General features: G+C 39.2%; 1 protein-coding gene across 1 annotated transcript in view; it reads right to left on the bottom strand.

The window, feature by feature from the left end:
- Positions 1-6478, bottom strand: part of LOC101847992 (alpha-mannosidase 2) — a gene marked incomplete in the record, with an annotated part of 101594 nt that overhangs the window by 57865 nt on the left and 37251 nt on the right.

Here is a 6478-nt window from a genome sequence, read left to right as displayed (position 1 = left end):
CCGAGTAAATGAACAAATAAAGGGAAGGAGTAAAAAAATGCAAAAAATATTTTTCAAAATATATATGCATATATTTTTAACAAAAACATTTATATTTAGAGACACACTAAAAAGAAAAAGAACAATTTAATGTCTTTTAGAATAGGAATGTTCATTGGTGGACCACTTTCGAACAATGAAACGTGAGGAAGGGTCTGCCACCGTCAAAACATGCCATCTAATGACAACTTGTGCACTGGGTTGTGCGTGGGAACGGTTAAAGAAGTCCAAACTGACTGGCCGGGCGGGCTGAACTGTGGCCACCTGTGTCATACCTCTCTAATCTATAATAACAACAGCAGCAGCAGCAGCAGCAGCAGCATCACCACCACCATCACCACCACCACCACTACCCCCACCACCACCACCAACAGCAACAGCAACAGCAACAACAACAACAACATCATCAACAACAAACATAACTGCAACATTAACATCAACATTAACAGCAGCGACAGCGACAACAGCAGCAGCAGCAAGAATAACATTAACAACGACAACAACAACAATTACTACTACAACAAGACAAACCCAAAGACAAACACACAATAACATTCACACACACACAAATCACACACACACACACACACACACACACACACACACACACACACACACACACAACCTAAACAAAAAAGAAACTCCAAACAAACTAAACAAACACAAATCAACTTTAGAAGACACGAAATCTCATAACAACAAAAGAAAAAAAAAGATCCTTCCACTCCGAATCCATATAAACGCTACTGCACTGCATGAACTCAAAACTTCACGGTACCAGGCACAACAGACAGTTTCGATGAAACAAAATCAAATTTACTGTGTCTGATTAAACTCCGAGGTGTCAATGCAACCTTGACAATCTAACAAACTTGATTTAGCACCCGCCAATTTAGTACCGGGGAAGCCGTAAACCGCACAAGCCAGAAAGCACCGGGGGAAGACTATCGATGAGCCAGGACAAAACTTGTTCATTAGCGCACTGATATCGACCACAGAAATAAATACAGCAGAAAAGTTCAACAAAGTCATTGAACGGGGTGCCCACTTATTCAATTTGTTGGGTATGCTTGATCGGTTCTGCGGTGAAGTCGATCACCATCTCCAAAAGAACCCCCCCCCCCAAACAAAACAACAACAAAGCAACCCCAAACAAGCAAACAAATAAACAAAACAAAAATACAAAACAAACAAACACACAAACAAACACACAGACAAACACATTAACAAACAAATAAAAAGCAGTATGAAAATTGAAGAAAAGACATATCTGTAAATATTTTAGTCACCATCGACTCTATTTAGATAACTTATGGAGCGGGTTACTTCGATCCTGCATGTGCTACCTGTGCTAAGTGGAATATATCATAGATTATCAACTGGGAGTCAAAGATACTCGAACTTTTCTTTAATTTATACATTTAAAAAAAAATTGCTTGGAACAGCAGAGATCCTGACCATGACACCAAAGACGTTGACGAAATCGAAAACTTAAAACGAAAGCCAGCTTTACATAGGCCTTTTAGTTTTTAGTTTTAGTAGAGGTTTTACGGCACTCGCAAGTGCATAAGGTCATATGAGCGCCAGAAGATTAGAGGTGTAACAAGAGAGCAACAAACATAACAAAGAAGAAGGGGAGATAAGGACGATAGATCTTTGATAGGAAAGAAGAAGCAAACCACACCAGAGCACCCGCCAACCACCCACTTCATAGGCCTTAACAACATTCCCAGATAATCTGGTTTGGAATTATTATATACAAGCTGGGTACCTCGTTCAATGAACAGACTCTTTACTTTACTTTTCCGATCCAGGATGAACGGAATCCAAAGAATATTGATCGTCCAGTCACTGTGGGTTTAGTGTGCACTGCATGTGAACGGAAGTCTCACTTGCTTACAATGGTGTCTTAGAAGACGGACTTTCCCAAGATTAGATCTAAACGAAACTTAGGAAAAACGGAAAATTAAACGACAGAGGTGTCAGACTCCTTAATATAACTGTGCACCCTTTAAATAATTCTAAACCACTGTTAATTTTTTTCAAATTCGAAAGTTAAGTGGTTGGGAAGGTTTAGGTGACCAAAGTGACGAACTTTCACAAGTAATATGTATAGATAGATGCCTACCAATAAACAGCGGCTTTAATTTTCAGATCAAATTGTGGGGTGTGTACACATATTCAACCATTTGGGATTTTTGTTGGATCTAAGGAAGCGCTGTGATCCCATTGTTAGACTTCTCTGGATCGCACCAGGGGCTAAGAAAATAATTTACGAAATGATCACAATTATTCATAAGATCCAGCGGAACCCAGAAAGGTTGTATAAGTGAACACCATGCTATAAGGATGTCCACCTCCAAACAATGTCCCCCGAGTCCGATGCGCAGGAACCAATTAATTTTGGTTGTCATTGAGATGTTTCTATTTTTTAGAATTGCGCTCATTTTTATTGAAACTAGCCTTACCCATTGCAATTCTTCGTTTTATTTCTCTGGAACATTTGGCATCAGATGTTATTATAATATATCTTAGATATTTAAGTTGTTGGACTTGTTTGATCTTTTCTCCTTTGCTTATGAGGTTACAAATAGGAGTTGCTATTTAAAAAATTACCATGCTTTCTGTTTTCTTTTTATTCAACAATAACCCTTTATGTTCATTTTCCGTAAAGGCAGTATCTATAGGCTATAGAAGTAGTTTTTTAAAGTTTTAGTAAGAGTTTTACGGCACTGGCAACACATTAAGGTAATAGAAGTGCCAAAGATTAGAAGTGTTATAAAGGGGTAACGAACAGAAAAAAGAAGGAAGAGAGATAAGGACGATAGATGTTTGATAGGAAAGAAGGAGCACACAACACCAGAGCACCCGCCAACCACCCACGGCTATAGAAGTAGAAGGTCCTTTTTTGAGACTGCTATTAAAATTGTGTTATCGGCATATCTGATGTTATTAATATTTTCGCCATTTACTTTGAGACCTGGACATATGTTAAAGAGGTCTGGTAACTTAACACATCCCTGCCTCACTCCTCTTCTAATCCACAGAAGCAGTGTTTTGATCCCGGCACCAGTTCCTACAACAACCGTTAAAACTTCTCACGATACAGGAATCTCACTCAGGTCTTCTGCATGCGACATCGAAACTCCTAACCGCTACACCACGCACACCGGTTCTAGGTTTAATAATGTTTTTAACCAAGAGTTTAGAAAAAAGAAAATAGAAGGCATTTGTGATTATATTCTCACAGAGATAAGCAATAAAGAATTTTGGAAATGAATCAGAATTAAAAACTGCGGTCACTATTAACTTTGAAGTTTTTAACTGTCAGAGAAAAAGAGAAAGAGACAGAGAGAGAGAGAGAGAGAGAGAGAGAGAGAGAGAGAGAGAGAGAGAGAGAGAGAGAGAGACAGAGACAGAGACAGAGAGACAGAGAGACAGACAGACAGACAGACAGACAGACAGAGACAAAGACAGAGAGACAGAGAGAGCGAGAAAGAGAGAGAGAGAGAGAGAAAGAGAGAGAGAAAAAAAGAGGAGAGTGAGATGATAATAAACAGGAAAATTATGAACAACCCTCTTGATTATTTACTGTCACAAACGTGGAAGCTACGAGATAATTAGTTGTAGCTGATACATCATACCAAAATATGACATTCAAAATTGGTTTCACGAACTACGAAGGTCAACCAAGATCTTAAATATCCAAGCCAAAACAACATAAATGCCAACCTGGACATCTTTTTATTACCCGGGACCTTTGAATGAGAGGCCAACACCTCAACCTCTAGGCCACGAGAGCCCCCAGAAGGCATTTGTGATTATATTCTCACAGAGATAAACAATAAAGAATTTTGGAAATGAATCAGAATTAAAAATTGCGGTCACTATTAACTTTGAAGTTTTTAACTGTCAGAGAAAAAGAGAAAGAGAGAGAGAGAGAGAGAGAGAGAGAGAGAGAGAGAGAGAGACAGAGAGAGAGAGAGACAGAGAGAGAGAGAGAGAGAGAGAGAGAGAGAGAGAGAGAGAGAGAGAGAGAGAGACAGAGCGACAGAGACAGAGACAGAGAGACAGAGAGAGCGACAAAGAGAGAGGGAGAGAGAGAGTGAAAGAGAGAGAGAAAAAAAGAGGAGAGTGAGATGATAATAAACAGGAAAATTATGAACAACCCTCTTGATTATTTACTGTCACAAACGTGGAAGCTACGAGATAATTCGTTGTAGCTGATACATCATCCCAAAATATGACATTCAAAATTGGTTTCACGAACTACGAAGGTCAACCAAGATCTTAAATATCCAAGCCAAAACAACAAAAATGCCAACCTGGACATCTTTTTATTAGCAATTTTTTCTCTTACGAAAAAACACAAAAAGGTTCCAGTCCACGCATACAAAAATGCTCTGTGGCTGCACAGCTGTAGCATTCTAGTTTGTCCCACGAAATGAGGTTGTACACAATGTAAATAGAATAATATGCTAACTTACTTATTTGTTCAAGTTTGCAGTCGGGCACTGGGAAGGCAGGTGGTTAAAGAGAGACACACGTAATAATAATATTATAGGAAGATGATGCCTAAAGCGGTGCATGCACCTGTTTTCGTCCCACTTTCTTCTGTCACGATTTTATCAGTTTTCACGCCACATTTGCCATATAATGTAACCAATTACCGTTCGATGCGTATAATCTTTTTCTTTCTTTCTCTCTCTCTTTCTCTCTCTCTCTCTCTCTCTCTCTCTCTCTCTCTCTCTCTCTCTCTTTCTCTCTTCCCCCTCTCTCACTGCCTTTCTTTCTCTCTCTCTCTCTCTCTCTCTCTCTCTCTCTCTCTCTCTCTCTCTCTCTCTCTCTCTCTCTCTCTGTGAATGTGAGTTTGAGTGTTACTGTGATTGAATGTGTGTGTGTGGGTTTATGTAATCCCCCCTTTCTTTCTTTCTCTCTCTCTTTCTCTCTCTCTCTCTCTCTCTCTCTCTCTCTCTCTCTCTCTTTCACTCTTTCCCACTCTCTCTCTTGCTCTCCCTCTCCTCTCCCCAATCTCTCTCCTCTCTCTCTAGTGTCTCTCTCACTTGGTGAAAAGTGCAGGTTTGGTGATATTCTGAGGCGTACTATTCTTTGTCTCTGCTGTTCAGCCTATCATCCCATGAGACAATGACAGACTGACTGAAACCATTGTGCAACGTTTTACCCTTGATTTATAACAGATGTTCAACAAGAGTTTTATTTAAAGGATTTTTATCTAAACTGGTTTGTCCTTCAAACGTTTAACACAAATTTTCATCCTGCACGAAATCCTACTTCCATCTCCCTGTTGCTGTGATTATAAACAGGTAATTTTTACACGCATTATAAAACGAATTTGGAATCGGAGTGGCAAATGCAGTTACCTATAAGTAATCGAATCAATGTGGGTCAAAAAGGGGTACAGTGAAACTCAGAAATGAAAAAAGTGGGGCAGAAACTGATCATGACGAACAAACTAAATTAATCTAGGGGAGATATCATATTGTTTGTCAGTTTTTATTATAAAGAAAATTCAATTGATGTGTTCGAGAAATATTATATCACGACGCGGTGGACTCAGACGCTCGACAATTTTAGGACATATGGAGTTATTGATACCATAGCTTCTCTATTTGTCTTCATCTTAGTGGAAAAAAATACCCATCTACTTTGAATTTGAATAGAAGTCACGATATTTGCGATTTGAAGGAGTTGGGGGTCGCCTGGTGTCAGTGGTAAAATTAACGAACTGAAATGGTTCATCCAAGCAAAGATTGTAACGTCAACAACGACGACGACAACTGCAAAAAACACCACCACCATCACTGTAACCACAACCACACAAAAGGATGATGGTGAAGATGGTAGCGATGGCAACACCAACTGTTATCTACTTCTTTTTTTTTGTTTTTTGTTTGAGTAAAGAGGATCATATCGACACAATAATGGTCATTTTGTGCTGAGAAAAAGTAAGACATACAGACAGAAAAAAATAGAGGGAAAGTAAAGAAGTTGGACCTATATACCAGTGTCGCCCTCCAACCACCCGCCTCGGTTGTCTACTTCAAGCCCTTCACCTTTCTGCAAATCTATATATAGCACCAAAAGATCAACTGATACTCATTCCAGACCATTAAATATTGAGTAACAACTAGAAATACACCTCGGGTAAAGACAATGAGACCCCGCTACCCGAAAATAACAACCCCAGAAAAGTCACACGGCTTAAATTGGAATTTAACGACTTACTGTCATTAAGGTGAAAATAAGACTAGATTTGAGAGAGGAAAGGAAACAAGTTAATCTCATAGTGCCTTAAATCCCCCAGCCTTAAGAAAAAAGAAAATTTAAAATATAAAAATCACCCCTCCCTCAAACACAGCCTAATCCCAATACAAACACAAGTCCCCCACCCCCCAAAAAAAGGCAAACAAAAACAACA

Source organism: Aplysia californica, unplaced genomic scaffold (genome assembly GCF_000002075.1).
Source record: "Aplysia californica isolate F4 #8 unplaced genomic scaffold, AplCal3.0 scaffold00605, whole genome shotgun sequence".
Taxonomy (NCBI): domain Eukaryota; kingdom Metazoa; phylum Mollusca; class Gastropoda; order Aplysiida; family Aplysiidae; genus Aplysia; species Aplysia californica.
Note: the sequence above shows the minus strand (reverse complement) of the source record. Positions and strands in the feature narration are given on the sequence as shown.